We start from the raw sequence: 20,683 nt of genomic DNA on the forward strand, positions 1-20,683 counted from the left end.
TTGACAACATTCAGTTTCTCCAGGACTATTGGCCTGAGGGCCTCCATTCTTTTTTTGCTGGCTGTTGTCCAGAGGCCACCCTCAATTCCTTGCCTCATGGGCTTCTCAGTAGTGCAGCTCACAGGAGATGGTTTGCTTCATCAAACTGTACATGCCCAGAAGAAGTGAAGAGAGAATGAAGGTGAAAAGGAAGTGACAAATGTTTTGTAGTCTTTTTTCATCTTTGGAAGCAATTAACTAGGTCCAACCCTCACACACATGGGGAGGGAATTACTCAAGGGCATGGATACCAGGAGGCAGGGAGCATTTGGGAGCCATTTCAGAAGTTGCTTACCATATGGATGCATACAATTTGATTTCTCAGTAATTACAAGTGCTATGACAGCTCTCTCCTTGATGACTTCAACAGAATCCTAACTGGTCTCTGTATTTTCAGTCCTATTTCCTTGTGACCCGTTTTCTACAACCTAGTCAGAATTGTATAAATTATTTAAAAGTATAAATTATTAGGGCACTCCTATACTTGGAACATTTCACTGACTACTTGTTGTCTTCAAGGGGACATCTAAGCTCATGCAGTTCATGGTCACTTGCCTCTTCACTCCCCCTAAAATGTCCTTGGACTAAACTCTTTTGTTCCTGGAACAGACACTTACAAGACTTTGCAACTTCTCCCTGAACCTTCACCAGTTCTCCATTTGGCCTCTATTTAGATCACATTTCTGTCAGAACATACTTGTCACAAGACATTATAATTGTGTTCATTCATCTGTGTCCCCATCGGACACTGAACTTCTTGCAGGCCGGAAGAAGTATTTCCATTTTGTTTACTGTTGTTTCCCAGCATGTACTACAGCTTCTGGCAAGTGTAAGTGTGTTTAGCGAACACACAAATGAATTACAGGTATGTGTACTTAGTTTTATAGTACCAATGCAAATAAAGTGTGGGTGCTAACCCCAAGTTCATGCACTTAGTAGGAAGTGTATGTGTATTTAATAATTCATTCAGTGATGTATATATATAATAGAATCTATTTTTTGAAAGTCCTTATAACTGATTAAATACCAGAAATCTACCTAATTGAATCTGGTGGTGGTAGTTTGTTGAAATTAATTTGCCATTTAAGTGCCTATGCTGTAGTAATTCTGTTCATTTTGGTGTGTGTGTATGTATGCATGTACATGTGCATATGTGTACACACACATACAACTGCAGATTTTTGTTAAACTTTTCAAATGTGAAAACCAGATTTTTTTCAGTAGTGGCCTGTGGTTAATTGAATCAGTAAAGTTTTAAAATTTATGGTTGGCCCACTTAAATAAAGAGAAGTTTAGTGCGCTAAAGTGAATATCTATTTCCTGCTTTGTTGTTTGACCCTAAGGAAACTACTTAATTTCTTATTGTCTCTATTTAAAGAACTATAAAATAGAGTAACGGTCAGTAAAATAGACAAACCATCAGTAGGAGCTTTGTGAGAATAAAGATAAGTATGTATCACAGACCCGGCAGATCTGACAGTTTTAACAATTGCAAATGTTAGTATTTGTTGTGCACTTCCTATATGCCACATACTTTAAGTGTTTTCCATGGATTATTTCATTTAATGTTTTAATCTAGCCTATGCTGTAGGTACCATTATTGGAGCCGTTTTGCAGATGAGCAAAGTGGAGCTGGGAATCCAGGTCAGGCAGGATGATTCCACAGCGCATGTACGTCAGCACTCTGCTGTGCTTCCTGTATGGGCAAAGTCATGGAAATAGGGGGCCTTAGGACAAGCCTGAGTCCGCAGCCCGTGCTTTTCAACACTAGTGCATCTCTCTATAGTGTGATGTGCTGATTAAAGATCTATTATCAGAAACCTCCATTCAAGATCCACTTATCTGTTGCACAGGGCAAAGATAGGCTATTTACGTGAGCTTACCCTTTGAGATACTTTGTTCTTGTGTACTTCATCCCACCTAGCTTGTGTAGGGTATTAATGTATTTCTATTAATTGGACCCAGTAAAAATATACTCAAAAAGTGACAGAACTGAATGAACCAACTTGCCCACTACGAAAAAATTTACAGTCTTGAAAAACATGTCTAAGAAGGCTGAAGACATACTGAAGTTCCTAACCATTCTAGGCTAAGTTCTCCATATCTGTGTGTTCTGCCTTTAGCTTCTCCATGGCCAAATATTCATACTAGTCTGATGTCTCCCTGCCTCCCCAGCACCATTTCCACATGCTCTTTGTCATCTGGTGATACTGACTTAAGGATCATATTTTTAATTTAAATTAATTTTATAGGAGCCTAAATAAACGATGTGATGCATTCAGATGGCAAACATAGCTATTGTGGATTATCAATGTTCCCTCCGTCCGAATGGCTTACTGAGACTTGACTGTGCCTGGCTTCATGTGGTAAGAATAGAGTGATAACATGCTCCTGGCAATGGGTGAGAGATGTGTTGTTTCCTCGCATGTAACTGCTTTTAATAGAAGGCAGCAAAGGTAACTACTCTGTGACATATGATGCTATTAGGATATTTGTAATTTTCTTTGAAAAGAGAAGCTTTTGGTACCTTTTGTTCCATTAACAGCAATGATAAAGGTGCTATCACTCCTCTCCTAGGTTTTTTACTTACTATTTGCTCTGTTAGTACCAGTCAGATCACATTCTTCTTAATTATTGGCATTTTCATTCTATTCCATGGCATTTGTTTTCTCAATGCTGACAATTTAAGTATTTTAATAATTTTATTGTATTATCAAATATTAATATAGCTGTATGATGGATCAGAATATGGTTCTAAAATCCTTGTATCATAGTTTATAGACATTCATTTTATTAATAATGTTATCATTTGGCATTACAGAGCTTCTGAATTCATTTTATGACATGAGCTGAACACATATAAAGATAAAATCATAGGAAATTAATTTCTTAGATTTGAAATAGGATTTGGGAACACAAGTCTGGCCCTTTTTTAATATTTCAGACTGAGATATAATTTAGCTAAGGGATTCCTTTAGAATTTAAAATTTCTTAAAAATTTAGAATTTATCCTTTTCTGAGATGACTTCTTATCAGCCATATTCCTTTGCAGGTTCACTTATATATAACCTATGAAAGTAGTGAGATTTTTTTGTATTTTTTCCTGCTTGAAAGTTATTTGGTCTATTAATACTGTCTGTCATCCTTTTAAAAAATGATATACTTCCCACCATAATTAATAGGGTATGATACTATTTTGATCTGCAGTGGTAAGAATGTTTTAAAACTGATCATTTCATCTCTTTGCCTAATGCTGCTTATGACCAATGATGCTCATTTATGATGACAGTGGGTTAGGGGTAGATTTTGTGTCCATTGTGCTGAACCAAGGTAACTGACCCAGTAAATGTTGAACTCATGATCTTGGTATGGTGTTACAGCCAATTTAAACAATTGGCCACAGGTAGATATATAAGATGACACAGATAACTGTCAACTGTTTTAAACAACTTTTCTATAGTAGAAATGAACTTGATAGCATTTGCTTTCTGCAATAACAGTACCTGAGAACAGCTTCATACTACAGGGTTCTTAAATTGTTTAATGTTGAAGACTTACAAAAGTCCTTTTTAAATTTAGTACCTTACCAGATCAAGATATAACAAAATATCATTAATCTTATAGAAAAAAAGGCAAGTCAATAAATTCTTAATTTTGCTAATTGCAGGGACATAACTGAATATATTTTAACTAAGCCTTTCTTGAGAGAGAGAGTTGCTGGCACAAAGACTTTTCAACATTATCCCAATATTATGGTATCATTTTCACTTTGTTTTAGTGATGGTCTATATTTCTTCATACCTTCAGAGACATCGAGGCAATTGCTTACTGTTATCAGCTCTCTTAGATTTAACAATGTTTTTCAAAATACCATTATTACTTTCCTTGGTGGACAGATTATATTTGTGCCTCAGCATTTATGTATTGCATAATATTTGCTTGAGAGTTATTTCCAATAAACAGGTTTATTAAATTAGAGTAGATCTTAGTTAGGATCTAATAAAGTAGTGCTCTTAAGAGTTTGCTCTAATTTTTATGAATATTACTAGTGGCTATAAATGGGTAATCTTTTTTTATATATAATTTAGTATTTATGTGATGTATGTGACAGCTCTCAGTTACCTGCTTTAATAAAGTGGAATAAATGTATAGAACTTTTGGAGGGAATATGTGGAAGGTAAAGGCAATTAAGTGTGTTTTTAGTTGTCTTTTTCTTGTATTTCAGGGTCTTTAGCTCAGGCCTCTATGTGTTTTTTTTGTTTTGTTTTGGTTTTTTTGGATTAGGTGTAAGAGACAAAAGAAGCTATGAGAACAACCTTTCTTTGGCCACATATACTAGGGCTTGTTTAAAGATTTTTCAAAAATAATTTTAAACCTTTGTTAGCAGAGAGAAAATGGGCTCTTGGCCTTTGGGAAACATACTGTATTGGTCCTCTCTCATGCCTTAAGTTTCTTTTGGACTCTACAGGAAATTCTGTATTGAATTTCTTCATGGTCATAAGAGTTACAATGGATTCGCTCTGTTGGGATTGTTATTTTAAATTGTAAGACTCTTGTGGTAGATTGTCTTAATTCCCCCATCTCCATTTTTTTGTCTTTTGTAGCAACAGTGATATAGTTGGTAAGGGTCCAACAAACACCTCAGGTTTGATATGCTTAGCATTACAATAAATATATGTAAAACAAATTCATTCATGAACTGTGCTAGATTCAGTTTAGTCTGTGAGCATTCTGTTGGCTGCTTGCTGAGGGTACTCTGCATTTCTTAGCCACTCAGCAGTTGACAACCAGGAACTTATATATGAACCAGAGCTGTAGTGTTAATCTAATAGGAGAATGGATATAGATTCATAAAGCATTTGTTACATACCATTGATTCTTCTGTGCTTTTTACATATATTAAATCATTTCATTAATCCTCATGAAAGGAAACCTATGAGATAATGTTCTTATCTCCAATTCCGTAAACATCTAATTTTCCTGAGTCACAGGAAAATTAAGTGACTTGCCCAAAGGTAACAGGGGTAGTAGATAGCAAAGTTGAGTTTGAACCCAGTGCTCTTAATTGCTATACAAACTGCCAGTTTTTTTTATATAACTAGTTCATTCAGTTATATAACTGGTAATCTAGGTTCTTTTTATACATTTATGAAGTATATATCATAGAAACAGCAGTCCCATTCCACTGGCTGGCCCAGTGCATGCCCAGGCAGGTCTGGCGTTTATCTGGAAGCCAGAATGGGTGTGACAGCAGGGAAGAGAGTTAATCTGGTTCAGTGATAACACACTGACTTTGGGAGAATTTGTAGACCATCCACCTTTCTGTCTGAATTGCCTCTGAGTCTGAACAATATTTTTCAGTCTTAGCATCCAAGTGTACTGGTTTTAGAATCAAATCTTGAAGGTGACATAGGCAATTTGGGAAGGACATAAGAAACTCTAACAGAAGTTGCTGCTGTTTTAAAACACCCTCCAATTGTGTATTAATTCTTACCAAAAGTCTTTCCTACTAAAAGCTCTCTGTAGGAAGGGTTTCAGGATTCCTGTCTTAGGAATTACTGTAAGATGTTTTGCAAGTTTATTTCACTGTTCTGTTAAAAACTGAGGATTCTTAACAGATATTACGATGATACAGTGTGTGTGTATACATACATACATATAGATAGATAGATCATTAACTCCTACCGTTCTACCCTGACTATAAGGAGGGAGTTAGATTTTGTTGGTAGTGTTCTTCTGTCTTCCTGGAGGCCTCCAGTTCATCTGACGACTAGAAATACTGTAATTTAGGTACCTAAATTACATTTCACACCTATAATGTAATTATTAATGCTTTCCTAATAGTCTTTTGAAGTGTGGAGTTTTGAGTTTCAAGGTCATTTCCAGGTGTCTGCTAGGAGGTGACTGCGCGTAGCAGTTGCGGGCACGACATGTTTCTTTGATTGAAAGGAATCAGTATGTCAATTTATCAACATTTTTTTATACTGTTTCAAATAGATTGCTTTAACAAAGCTACTGAAAATGTGTAAAGCGTTTGAAAGATTGTGGAAAGCTTAATTTTATAACAGTTGTTGTCAAATTAGTTATTACATTGAAATCATGCTATGTCATTTTTATTTTTTGTATGAAAAGCACTTGATCATTTATAAGAATCCTTTTATTTTAAATGCCCACCAGTAATGGCTCGCTAAAATGTTTGGTGTCCATAGACATTCCCTTCAGATGTTTTGCAATTTCCATTTTGAATTAAGGTCAGATTAGAGGGTTTACATAAAATATGTTAAATTTGAATTATCAAAAGATTCTATAAATGGGGTTGGAACATAGTGAGATTAATAACATGTGCATTTGTAACATATTAATTGCTGCCCATTATGAATAATAAAACCTATCAGTAATTACATAGAATTAGGTTGCTTTGAGTATTTCTGAACAAACTTTAGCTTGAACACTGCCATTAAAGAAATTTGTCTTGGAGCCAAGCTGCTTCCCATGCAGAAACTAACAAGAGTTGCTAGGACATTGAAGTTCATGGAATGGCCACTTATATATAGAACATCAGTATTTTACTTATCATATTAAAATTCATCATTGTGATCTTTGGAGAGGAAATGACAATATTCCCTGCTTTATTATTTATATGATGTATATCTGAATAATAGAAATATAAAACTTAAGCCATGGCTCTTTTAATAATGCCTTCCCTCTTTAGGATGTGTGCCCTGAAATCAATACAATTAAAGCAACCTATTTCCTTTACCATATAGAGGTGAGCATCTGGGGCACATGTAATATTAGCTCCTTGCTAGTCAAAATGGACAATGTTTTGATGCACTAATAACTTTTAGTGAAGGCACCAGCTTTGAGTTGAATAAACCATCTAATATATTAGACTTACATATTAATATGCTAACCGCTATACAGAATTTGTTAGTTGTGGACAGTACATTTCCCAAGAGATACTCTCTGCCAGTGTCCATTAGTAAGCAGTGATTGAAGATTTTTTTGAGACTAAATTTTAGTGAAAAATGAGAGAACTTTTTTAAATCTCCTGGATAATAAAGTCTAAATTCAATGTAACTAACTTTGTGAATATTCCTCTTTTCATCTCTTTCCCTCGGACTCGCCCATCTCCCCTCTCCCAGTGGACCCAGATACCTGCATAATCAACATAGTGACAGATTTCCGCTTCACAAATCTTGGATCAGCTGCTGCTTGGGTACTGGGAGCTCCATTTCTGTGTATATAGTATAGACATTACTAAGTAATGGTAGCCTTCATAGAGGCGAGTTTACTGTAGAAATGAGATAACAGCATTATTCTAGCAGTTCTTCTAAGCTGCTACTGAGGCTGCATCTTCCTTGTCTCATTTGCTCATTCACCAAATATGTATTGAATTTCTATCGTACGTGCTACACTACTAGTTTTCTCAGAATGCTTATTACTCCATTAGGCCTCAGAATGAGTAACTGTGAATTCTCAGTGCTGGAAAAGGATTTTGTTTATCTTGTTTTGCCATGACAACATCCCTGTATTTCTGCACCATAGGCCCAGCCCAGTTACTTAAAGTCAGGATAATTATTTCTTCTACTACCTTCAAGTATTTCCTAGGATCCAAATTATTTTGTTGTTGGTTAGATGTGCTTAAAGTGTTGGGTGTTAACGGAACCACTGTATTCAATGATGGACAGTATTTTCCAGAAACTTTCTGCTCAGTTATTCTCATATTTCTACTCGATGATTATCTGAGTCTTCTCATTCCTTCCTAAAATTCAGTATGACCAAAAAGTTCCAATGGACTTTGGGGTTGACCTATATTTTGAGGTTTGAGAGTGGGAGTGAAAGTGATAGCAGTTAGAGTAGCAAATAAAAGGAAACTAAGTTTGTGCTCAAAACTGTCAGGGGTGGTGTAATATGTTTGCCACCTCACCATGGCATCTGGTGTGCAGAATTCGTACAGTAATTGGAGTAATTTTTTTTGAGGGAACTGCTTATATTTTCTCAGAAATGTATTTTTTTTCAAGAAGTATCTAGTAAACAGTCTTTCTAGAAATTATGAGTCCCTTAATAGCAATGAATAATTTTACTTTTCTATGCATTCTTATATTCACAAATAAAAATATTAAGCACCTTCTCTGAGCCAGATGCTAGTCTCCACCTTGGCAGGAGTTGGAGGGAGGGGGAAATAGCTGTAATTAAGGTAGATGTGATCTTCACATTTTCTTTTCTTTCTTTCTTCTTTTTTTTTTTTTTTGTGTGTTCTTTTTTTTGGAGGGGAACGTAATTAGGTTTATTTATTTTTAGAGGAAGTACTGGGGATTGAACCCAGGACCTTGTGTATGCTAAGCATGTGCCCTACCACTTGAGATATACCCTCCCCAAGGGAGATGTGATCTTGACTCTGTTAGAACTTAGAGTCTAACAGAAACGATATACTAATAAACATGTAATTAAATTAATATGAATTTCAGATAGTGTTAAGTATTCTAAAGATGAAAAATTACAGTAATATGATACTGAATTCCTTAGGTGGAGGATTAAGTGTGACAGTTAAGGGAAATAATTTTAAAAGCATATAAATTGGAGCATTTAAGCCACGTATCTTGAGAAGCAGAAGCCGAGGGGACTTGTTGATGGGTTAGGTACAGGGGGATAAGGAAAATGCAAGGAATCATTGATCACTTGTGGGTTTGGGGCTTAAACCAAATAAAGTCTTGTACGATAGATTGTATTGTAGCCACTGAATCAGAAAAGGCTGAGGAGCATAGTGTTGACAGAAAAACTGGTCAGAAGATTAAAACAATGTAATAAGCTAAAACCATCTTTGCATACACTATGCTAATATTTCCAAAGGTAGGAAGTACATTGCAGCTTGAATTAGACCAATGTTGATGCATGGAAATCAAATGTATTTTTTGGTATTAACCGTTGCTTCAATGCCTCTTCTAATTTATCTGTAAAGACAACCTTTACTTTTTTCTCTGTGCTTAACTACTTGGTCAAATGAACATTGCACTTTTAAGTGTTTCTTTTGATTTACTCTCAACTGATGTCATACTGTGTGCTAGTTGTGAATTAATTATGAAATGAACAATTTTGCTCTGGTGAACAGAGAGTTTTCTTCTCCATCTAACTAAATTTGTGATCTAAGAAAGATCTTTACTTTCTTTGTGTGCCGGGGGCACCGAAAGTGTACTGATAAAAACCCCATCGAGTTCAGAAAAAAATGTAGGTCATTTCTTTCGGATCTTCTACTAAATTAAATGGCTTGAAGCGCCATATTCCAAAGTCCACTTTCCAGATAGGGAGAGTACCCTCTATCCAGGAAATTTTGAAAGGTTATGCATCATCTTGTTCTAGTTGTTGAGAGCAAATTTTGCATCTCTTCACTGTTAGGAAATTGTCAAAATGGATTATTCATCTGTGACAAAGATGTTCATGTAAATTTTAAGTATTCTTACTGTGGCTGTATTAGTATTTATGATAGATACTAAAGGACCTTCTCACTCATTTCTTGGTGCTTTATATTTAAGCAGCTATTTCTCTGATAGCTTAGTCCTACAGAATGACTGGAATTAGTAAAGCAACTATGATTGTTGATTATTTTCTTGTCTTTTACAACCCAGAAAACTTAGCACCAAATCTGAATCTTCAGTGGGTTGGTTGAGCTCTCCAACTTTATTCATGACTGTTAATATATATTCATTTGGAACATTTTACTTCATCTCAGTTTAGCAGATTGTAGCAACTGCATTTGTGAAAGCATTGGAGAATTGGCTTCAAGAGGATACTGTAAATTCTCTGTATGATAATCTTTTCAAACAATATTCTAGTACATGTGGACAGTATATTGCAATTGAGATATGCTAACCTGCATCTAAGATAGTTTAGTTTACTTCATTAGTGAACTCCAAAGAAATTATTTTGGAGGGCCTCTGGAAAGGATATAAGAAAGTTTCAACGCAACTCTTTTAGATTACTGGTCTCTCTTCTGTTTCCAGTGTTTATCACTTGGCATTTTTAATTAGTAATGTATAAAAGGGATCACATAATTCTAGTCGTTGGTTTTTTTGTCTTCTAGAAATGGTATCATAATGAGGATTTTAAAACATGTATAGTCACGAATGTGCATATGTATGTGGAAGGGTAACTGACATATTTTAGTGTCTTCTGTAAGTTGCACACATAAGCCCATCTTCAAATTTATATAATTTGTCTACATATGTACATAAAATCTCAGTCATTTGTGCAGGTTCTAGATTAAAGTGGATTCTGGTCTGCTCAGTAATTCTTCTCTCCTGCTGGGACTTTAACAAAGGGAAAAGGCCAAGTTCAACCCAGAGAAAGTAGAAAGCTAAGCAGTAAAGAAAGTGATTCGTGCCAGGCTTGGAAGACCCCAGCCTTGCCATTTCAGTATTCTAAAGCAGCTCCTTCTAGGGGCATGGGACTGTAGGGCCAGGACTTCCATTATGGTTGTTCATTGCACAAGGATGTCCTGCTGAGGGGCTACAGTTTGGCCCAGGCTCTGTACTTGGGGGTCTACATCCAGCTTCTTTAATTTGCGCAATAGCGTTGTAGCCTCTTTGAGGCAGCCCGGGCAGACCATAGGCTAGGCAGCACTGCACATGACTACTGGCCTTCACTCCTCACACTCCAGGTGTTTTCTGCAGTGCTTCCTGCTCTGTGCTGCTTCATTCTCTCCTCTTCTTTGTCTTTCCTTTGCTAGCAGGAAGCTAATTCCACTAAGGATGCTTAATTATTTGTCTTTGTTGGGAATAAGGCAAATGGTAACCTGGAGAGTTATATTTGCTATAATTATTATGTCAATAACATTGAAATCTGAACTATATCTCAGCATTTTCTCTCTTTTCTCAGCAACCCCTGACTTCAAAATGGAGCATCTTTAATTGCAATTTGCATACTTCCTGACCTCTGGGTGAATGATTGCAGACTTGTACATTAGAAAGAAAATCCAATTTAAATAAACTCACAAATGGAGGCTGGAAAAGAAATGATAATAATAGTGGCTCATGTTTACATAGCATTTCCTCTGTGCCGAGCATGGTTATAATTATCTTACATGCATTAACCCATTATATCTTCTCAATAACTCTTTGAGGTTACTATTATTAGTCCCATTTTATATATGAGGAAAATAAGGCATAGAGAAGTCACATAACTTGCCCAAGATAACAGAGATAATAAATGAGGGCATGATGATTTGAACCTAGGCATTGTTTCTTGGCCTTTTCTTCCCTATGCTATAATTTATGAATTTGCTAATTGCCTCGGTATCATTTTCCCTTTAACATTACATCAAGCTCTGCAATAAATCATCACTTATTTTTTCTTGCTATTCACTGGGGATAAAGTAGCATCATATCAGTAGCTATAAGAGGTTTTCTGTTTAATCAATGTAGTGCTTTTAGAAGTCAGTACATTATAAAAGCTCCATTTCCATAATGGATGACTGGAAGAACCAGCTTATTGTATATATGTGAACACATATATAACCAAGTTTGTTTTCTCTGTCTCTAAGCTAGTAGGGTGGTATAAACTTCAGTGTACCATAAGTGCAGTTGCTGTACCTCAATTTATCAGTGTTTATTTAGAAAGAAGAGACACTCCAAAATACCTAGAATATAGTGGTCGTGCATATGAAGACCTACACCCTAATTAAATTTTTGTAATAGCTGAGGTTTGCAATAGTAATTGAAAGTTCATAGATACATGTTTGACAGGTATAAGGGAATATCCTTTATATACATACTGCTAGACCCCTGTTTAGCCTGAAATGTTAATATGATGAGTATATGGAGATTGGATCCATTTGGTCCAAGTAAACAAGGAAGATTACTGCTGATGGTATTTTGACTGGCTAGTTGGCATTAAACCTCAATCGAACTTTCAAAAGGTGATTGGATAAAGAACAGTGATAACCAAGATAATAAAAGCACATAGACAAGAATCTATACTTTCTCTTTTTAACACAAGCTTTGTGTTACCTTCCGTATTCCTTTTGATACTTTGGTACTTGCTCCAAATGAAAAGTATTTTGGGAAGGAGATCTAGAGCAGAAGTTTCCTGACAAAATCTGGGTAATGGATGTCATTTTGTAATAGTAAGCATAGTATATCTCAGGCCATCACCTTACTTTCTCTTTTAGGCTCCAGGCATAGTAAAAAATGACCTCCCCATCTTCTCCCTGCCATCTCCCCCGAATAATAGTAAGGTTTTACTAATGTTTTTGTGTTATTAAGCGATCTAATTTTGCTTTGAATTTTGTATAGCCATAGTCATCCAGGTGTGCTGGTCACATCGGATGACAGGTCAGGGTATGGGATTGGGTAGTGATAGGACCAATGCCTACAAGCAGAATTCATGAGGGTGACTTATGTGGAAGGTACTACAAAGGCAGAACACTGAGATTGTCTCTAAGTGGGAAATCAGAAAAGAGGTCTCGAAATTTACTCCTAGTTGAAAAGCTGTTGGGAAGAAGATCTAGAGCAGGACGTTGCCTGACAAAATGCAGTTAATGAATGATACTACTATCCTGACTGCTCCCATGGGCCTATGTGAGGTGTTGCGCAGTTATTCTGGGGCTAGCAGCAACTTTGCAGTGTTCTTTCTCTCTCAAAAGATATGTTGGAAAGCAAGCAAGTTCAACTGACTTCATTACAGAGGAAACATGGCATCTATTTTTTTTTGAAAAAGTGATTCACAAATTTCAATACAGTATTTATAAAAAAAAAAACTGATTGCATTTTACCTTGGAATTGATGATACCACACCAGTGTGACAAGACACTGTGATTGTGGTCCACTAGAGGGCGTTCTGTGCTAATCCACAGGGCGAAGCACCTTTTCTAATGGGTTTATTGGTGAAGAATGGTCTTGGGCCAGTATCTTAGCTCTTTGGGAGATAGTATTCCATCTCAGGACACCATATTCTTGGCAGTAGGTATACCAAGATGAATAAAAAAGGGTTTGCATCCTCAAGGAGCTCATTTTTTTCACAAGAGAGGTAGATACATATAGTATCTGCTATACATAAAGTAATTGCTGTGCTCCAAAATGGTGACTGCTATACAGAGCCATGAAAGAATAACATCCTTATTACTGAAGAGTAATTAAAGATGAATCCAGAAGTTTTCAGAGGGGAAAAAAAAAACATTTGAATTGAGACTTGAAGTTTCTGTAGTTTTGTTTGTTTGCTTCCCAAAAAATAGAAGGGCATTCAGGGCAGATGAAATTACATGAACAAGGGCAGGTGTGATAAAGCACCACACATCAAGGAGTGAGACATAAAATGTTTGGTTGGAGAATGTGGTATGAAGGACAGGAAGGAGATTACAGGTTGAAGTCAACTAGTAAAGGACCTTTTTACTGTGACCCATGGTTAACCTTTAATGGATTTTTAATTAGGGGTTTGTGATGAATGATCAGATTGCATTTTCGAATGATCGCTTTCAGTAGGAAAATGAAAGATTGATAGGAGGGCATTTAGCAGGCTTTTTAATGATCTAATTGAGAGATTTTAATGACTTGAACTAAGGCAGTGGCAGTGGGGATGTAAAAGAGGGACCTAAATATTTAGAAAGTGAAATTAGCAGTTATTAATAGCATTGAACTTGGGAAGCTGAGAGACAGGGAAGAAGGAAGAAAGAGAAGTCTAATATGATTCCCATGTGGTAGATGACGGTGCTCCTTAGTGAGATGAGGAAGAGTGGGGAAAAAAAAGTTAGGTTTCAGACTTACTAAGTTTGAGATATAAGATAGTTTAGTGGCCAGGGCCTATAGGCAGTTGTATGCAGAAAATTTGAGCTCAGAAGAATATTTGGGTTTGAGAGGGAGACTGGGAGTTTATCTACTTGTATATGGAATATAATACCATGAGAATGGATGGGTTACCTAGAGAAGAATCTTAGAGACAGAAAAGAGAGGGCCCAAGATTAGTCCCTGAGGAATACCCACATTTCATGGGCGGCCAGTGTAAGTGAGGAGCCAGCCAATGAAATGCTAACAAAAGGCGTAGCAAAATGAAGAAAATGTGTCATCACAAAAGCCAAGAGAGGAAAATATTTTTGGAAGACAGAAGGGGCTGGTTTAATCAGGTAGAGTATTGCTGAGAAATTAAGTCAGATGAGGACAGCAAAAACTTTTAGATATGGCAGCATGGAGAACGTTAGTGGTCTTAACATTAGCATTTTCTAAGGGTTGGTGTGCATGGAAGCCAGGCTGGAATGCTTTGGAATTTACAACCATTGGAGGTATCTGGGGTGCCAGTCATTAAGAGAGTACAGAAGGAATACAAGCTTTGGTAGGAAAAAGAAAGAAACAACTGTGGATCCTATTGAGTATGATACTCAGCTGTAGATGTTCAGTAGTTAGAAAAGCATGTAAGCTGGAAGAGCAGTCTGGAGATAAGGACTTAGGAAGTTATTCAGTAGTTGAAGCCTCACTGGATATTCTCAGCCATATTTGAAGTCAAATTGGGACCAATTCATTATGGAAAATTGGCAGTTTTTAGTAACATATAAAACATTATAGCTATACATACGTACATCACAGTTTGCAAAGGAGACAATTGACAAATGAGTGAAATGTGTTAGTCTTCCCTAAAGACTAATTATTTGAATATGCTCTTATAATGGTTAAGGCAGTTACTACCTAAAGAGTGTATTTTCAGGGTCTAGGATCTTAGTTAATGAAAAAAATTTGTTGAAATCAGGTATCCCTATAAACCCCAAACCTAATCAAAGCAGATAATCCTGTTTAAATAACTAGCCTTGAAAAAAGATTTTAAAATGTAAATCATTAATTGTTTCTACTGTACTTACAGTCTAGATTTTTATTACATGCCATCTTAAGTTAGATGCTTTTTCTCTACTGTTCACCTCGAGATAAAAATACCATCAGACAAATAGCCGAGAATCTCTGAAATTCGAAATAGTTATTTGGAAAGTTAATTCTCTCATAAAAGTTCCCTCCTCAGACTACTTCATTCACAATGGAGTATAATGGTCAGAAATGTGGAAATGACGATTCTTGATTTAAATTATTTTTGTCACATGGTTTTTGATGCTAGTAAAGAAAACATGGAATGTGATTGACCTTATTAATTTTAATTTTATACAATTTAATAAAAGTTATGTTAGTGATTTTACAGAATGAAACCTTTATCCATTTATGCTTCTGAAAAATGACCTTGTAAAATGTCAAAATTGCTATTGTATGCTTTTGAAAAATACTTAATGATTTGTGCTTGATACATTTAAACTCTTTATTGAAGGTCAAGGATTCTATTAGGGCATTTTTGTCAGTGAAATGTTGACAGAAATTAACTAGGTGGTTGAATTCTCACTGACAATACTGTCACATTTTTAAATAAATTGTCTAATGATAAGGCCAGATTTTGCTCATTATTTTTCTTAGTAATAACCACTAGTTCATTAAATATTGCCTTAATTAGAGTGTGTGTTAAGTGTCAAAACTTAGTGGTCACAGCCTCAATTCTTGTTTAACAGATATTTAGTGTAAATTGCTACAGTTGTATCATCCTCAATGACTATATATACTGTGCATTTGGATGAGATATAATTGTGTGTATAATCCAAGAGCATTGGTAAGTTTGTTGACCTTAATGTATTTTTGATATCAGTAATGAATGAACACAATTTGATCTATAAAGTCACACTCCAAACTAGTAAAATTACAAAATAAGAACAATAAGGAAAAGATGGAATATTGCCTTATTTTCTTACTCAAAAATTGCCTATCACCTAGTCAATACAGTGTGTTTTGTGAACATTCAGATTTGTTACCTACCACCTAAATAAGGGTTTCTATTTTTCCATGGCTATGTATATATATTTTTTCACCCTGACCCTCTTTAAGGAGATAATAAACATAATAGTTCTGAAGGCCTAATACTGAAATACAATGAGTATATGGTATAAGAGAGGAAAAATAATTTTCTCTTTACCATTTCTGGGTTCTTGGTTGAGATCTCCTGTAATAAAAGACAGGTTAACAAGAGAAAAACAGAAGTTTATTAACATGTATACCTCATATTTACCTGGGGAGATTACCTCCCCTGCCCCCAAAGCATGGTCCAAACCACCACCTTAAATACCATCTTAAGCTAAAGATAAAAGAAGATGTTGGAGTCTGGGAGAGGTTAGTTATGGGAGGTTACCAGAAAAAGCACAATAAGCCAGGGTAAGGCTTTTCATGCAGATTTAAGTCAGTGCCTTCTCCATCAACAAGATTTTCCTATAATTTAGTCATCCTTCTCTTCCTGGTACAGAGAAGGAGGTGCCCTTATAAATCGAGATTTCCTTTATACATGTAAATTTCTCTTACAGAAGGTTAACCCACTCTGTTTTTAGAGCTTCTCCTGTGCCTGCTGTTTCTCAAAAATAATAAGTTTAAAATAATCTTTATGCCAAAGATATATTCTGGGGTGGCATATTCTGCTACCCTTCAATGGATATATATAAGCATAGTGTTGACAAATCTCAGGATTACCTCTTTTACTGGTGTCAGTAAGTACTTGGAGAGAAAATTCTTAGGTTAATCTGTACAGAAATCACTTTCTCTTTCTCTGTGGATGTTTGTTTATCCATACTTAAATGTATGCACATATATGTCCTATTGTGATAGTACAGCTCTTCTTCCATTTCATGGGGTTACATCCTCTAAACCCATCATAAATTGAAATTATCATAAGCCAAAAATGCGTTTAATGTACCTAACCTATAGAACATGATAGCTTAGCTTTGCCTACCTTAAACTTGCTCAGAACACTGACATTAGTCCACAGTTGGGCAGAATCATCTAACAAAAGCCTATTTTATAATAAAGTCATATAATTTATTGAATATTGTACTGAAAGGGAAACAGAATGGTTGTATGGACACAGAAGTGTTCTAAGTGTCTGTTGGTGATGTCCCCTCGTGACGTGGCTGACTGGGAGCTGTCCAGCATCACGAGAGTATTGTACTGTATATTGCTAGCTCAGGGAAAGATCAAAATTCAAACTTTGAAGTACATTTTTTTCTGAATGCATACTGCTTTTTCATCATAAAGTAAAAAAATTGTAAGTTGAACCATGGTAACTTGGGGACCATCTGAATGTGGAGAAATATTTTAAACTCATGCATCCTTGGAGATGCAGTACTTGTGGTAGCTAAGAGTTATATAAGTATTATGAAATTATCCCTCAGAATTCTTTGGCTTCAGTGTGTAAGAGAGGCTTGGATGGTATATATGACATTATATTCTCCCATATCCACTGCTCCATGGTATAAATGACCTTTTAGCTTGAGTTTTTGAGTCACATTTAGCAAATGGATATACACCCTGTGGCTCTCCAGTACCTTAGGTTTTTTAATTTTTTCAAGATTTTCATTGAAGTATTCAATCCTATTAAACTTTGTTTAGTGTATAGGAATTGTGAGACTCTTTTGGTTACTAATAATTATAGATGTGTTTCAGAATCTCAAAGCTCTAAACACAGCTATTCTTCATTTTCTGAGAGTTTGTGAATTTCATGCATCTTCAGAAGACCTTGAGCTGTCCTTGCCCTTTCTCTAGGCAAAGCTGTATTCCTACCCTCACCTCGATATTGTCTCCATTTTCTTAACAATCTTCACTGTCTTATGTACTTTGTAGGATTTTCTCATTTAATCTGATGAGGTAGATCATTTTGATTATATTAAATGTCATGCTTTTAATATCCCTGCTTTGAAAAGATATTTCAATAGATAGTGTAAACATTAAAGGTAAAATGGTGAATTTAGTGCTAAAATGTCTAAGGTATGCAACCAACTATCATTTGTGTAATTCATGCTTTTATTATAAATGTCATTGTCCAATAAGGCTGGTTTAGGTTTTATCAGATTACATTATGGGAGGCTGTATTCATAGTTAAATGACAGCATTTTACAGAGGAAGCAAATGCACGTTTTCCTTAAAGGATGTCCTTAGCTTTTAATTCCTGTGATATAAGTTGGGTATTTTGCCAGTCAATAAAGACAGTTACACTCTGAAGGAATTTTTATACTTTACCTCAGTTAAGATAGTAATTAATGTATATCAGCCTTTAACTTTTGTGACATTTCTGTTTAGAATATGTGAATATTCTCTGTTATTTATCACAAACGAAAGAGAAAAAAAACCCTAAAATCTATTTTACCCACATGTTTTCCTCCATAGTTTACTGAGTAGATTTTTGATTAGGGGTAAAAGTGGCAGTTGTGTTAGGAAGAACCATCTCATTTTAATGGTACCCACCTCTGCCCCAGGAAAGGAATACAACAAATGCTTAGTTTATGGAGGATATGTTTATCACTCTTGGTTTGAAAAACTGGATTCCTTTAATATTAGTAATAGTTTTTTATTGTTGTTGAGTGATGCCAAACTCAATGTATTAATTTTCTAAAGATAAAATTGAAACATTGATTAACATGCATTTCTCCATAGCAGTAGCCCTTTATGATAGAATAAAAATTGGTGAACTTCACTTGCTTTATATGTACTTTATTTCATCAGCATGGGGTCATGGTGAAAAAGAGAGACAAATAGGGCTGGGTTGGTTAAAAAAGCAGAATTAGGAAAGCAGGCTCTGGAGCCAGATTGTTTGGGCTCAAAAACTTACTTCTACCACTTCGTACCTGGTGTGATCTTGGGTAAGATACTTAATATCTCAATCTCTTCATCTATAAAATGGAGATAATAGTAGTATCTACCCCTTAGGCTTATTGTGACAATTGAGTCAATGTACGTAAAGTGTTTGAAATAGTGCTCGCTGCATACTAGACCGGATAGTTCTTGTGATGATTTTTATCTCCACCAATAATGTTCGCTTATTATAGCAACAGGTATTTTTTGGTCCAGGGGTGTAGTCAATTCTTTGTCATCTGTTTGCAGAGAATATGGTCAAGACCTTCGACACTATCACTACCTGTTCAACGTCCCTGTAGAGTCTATGATCTGGCTAACACTTAGTACAGACAGCAATCTTACTTTGTAGAAAAAGAAACCACGGGTCAAAAGTGTATCTACTTTAGGTTATAAAGCTAGTAATTCAGAGTCTGATTTTTGAATATAGCTCTTCCGATGGCTTCTTTGGTGGTAGTTTTTTATGGCTTAAGTTTGACCGTGTGTTTTTCTTCAGTTTTGAATAATGAGTTCCTTCAGATGAAGCACCATGAATGAAATGTATGAACTGTTTGTATAAGTATGGTTGTTTTGGTTTTTCCAGTGAAAAAACGCTGAACTCCGAAATGTGGTTTACAGAATTATCTTTCTGCCGATGTCTATTACAAAACTACATGTATGTGCACCTAACAGGTGATAAAGGTTAGACTTTGAGAATAGAGGGGAATATGGTTTGTGACAAATAAAAGAAGATAAAGACTCATGGAATGGCTTTGACCATTGTGAGTAGAAGACATAGGCTAAAAAAAAAAAATGATAGGAATATAATATTTCCAAATTGCCCACTTTCAAAATAAAGGTAGAATGTTATATTTTCAAATTGCCCACTTTTAAAGTAAAGATCTGACAACCGAGGGATGGAAAATTCCTGCATCTTCAATAAACAGAGCTTGCTGAAAGTTTCAAGATTCATTCAGTCTTGCACCTTTTAGCTGAGTAGTATTGATTCTTCTCTCTCATCTCTCACTTTATAGGTTCAGGTTTCCAGAAACAGGGGGGTTTATAAAACATTTAAAATATATGCCTATTTTAATAAAAGTACAATAAAAGTACTTTTTTGCAAAGTACAATATCTATTTTAAATGAAAAAAATACCTATACACTGTTAATACAATTAGTACAATACACTGTTAGTACAATAAGAATTAATAATTCCTCCTGTGTTCCTGTTGTGAGCTGCCAGTATTATCTACCAGTTCATTGTCAAACCCTCATTGTTTTCGACTTCCTCAGCGGGGAAATGCTCAGGGTGTACAGATTTATTTGAAATTAGCTTACATAATACAAAAGGAGGCAAATGCAGGAGTCGGGGGGGGGGGGCTTATGATCTCTTTAAAAGCCCAAGCCAAACGTGTTCCTTATTAGTATGGATCGTATCAATGTGGAGCTAGCTGTCTTCTTGTGCCTATTCCTTATTTTTAACCCTGAAGATGGGAACGGGTCCTAGAAATGTTACACAATGAAGATTGTACGTGTAGCCTTGATTTTTTTTTTTTTTCCAACTTGCTTGCAAAGGTAATCCCATTTGGCTGTGTATTTAAGTTGTGCCACATTTGGAATGTTGATTTTCTCAATTTGGTACAATGTTTTATGCAACGTTAGTTTTTTTTCTCTTGAAATCAGCATGAACATTCCAAGATCAGAGCGAGAAATAAAATCATAGACATAATGAGCTTTTCTCTAAAAAGAAAGGCTGATGAACAAATACTGTCTTGATAATTCAAGTCATTAATCCATGAATGCATATTAGTCTCACTGGCTGAGAGTCTGTTGTCACTCAGTAGGTCAGATCTAATCCATGTATCTATAGTCTTAACTGCTCATTTACACATTGGCTTAACTCTGTGTATTTAAGCATTACATGTTTTTATATGTCTAAGCTCGAGTACATTATTAAAAGTTTTATCCATTATCTTTACTTT

The 20,683-nt window shown here is 35.5% G+C and overlaps 1 protein-coding gene across 4 annotated transcripts in view; it reads left to right on the forward strand.

Moving 5' to 3' along the window:
* Positions 1-20,683, forward strand: part of DIAPH2 (diaphanous related formin 2) — a 797,042-nt gene that overhangs the window by 252,764 nt on the left and 523,595 nt on the right. The window lies entirely within an intron of this gene.

The sequence above is a fragment of the Camelus bactrianus genome, chromosome X (assembly GCF_048773025.1).
Source record: "Camelus bactrianus isolate YW-2024 breed Bactrian camel chromosome X, ASM4877302v1, whole genome shotgun sequence".
Taxonomy (NCBI): domain Eukaryota; kingdom Metazoa; phylum Chordata; class Mammalia; order Artiodactyla; family Camelidae; genus Camelus; species Camelus bactrianus.